Genomic DNA, 384 nt, shown 5'->3' with positions numbered 1-384 from the left:
GGCAAAGCGAGAGGGGGAGAGGGGAAAGATGTGTTATGTTACACACCGATAAAAAAAGATCAAGCAGTCAAGCAAGAAAGAGTTGAAAAAATGCAAAAAATACGGCAAGAGAAAGTATGGAGAGAAGGGGAGCAGTGAGGGGAGCCAGCGGAAGAGGGGGAAGAGGGCAAGGAGGAAAGGGTGTGAAAGAGGGGAGGAGATGGCGAAACATTAAGTTGCCATTAGCGTATTTGCGTGTGGCGACCCAGCACGCACGGCAACCTCCAGTGATACTTAAACTAGCATTGGATTGTGTCACCGGGGGTAGAAAGGTCTCTTCGGGGGATAGGGCGGGGAGGGGGTGGGGTTAGTTAGAAGGGGAGTGGATAAAAGGGGAAGTGGACA

Source organism: Penaeus monodon, chromosome 23 (genome assembly GCF_015228065.2).
Source record: "Penaeus monodon isolate SGIC_2016 chromosome 23, NSTDA_Pmon_1, whole genome shotgun sequence".
Taxonomy (NCBI): Eukaryota; Metazoa; Arthropoda; class Malacostraca; order Decapoda; family Penaeidae; genus Penaeus; species Penaeus monodon.
Note: the sequence above shows the minus strand (reverse complement) of the source record.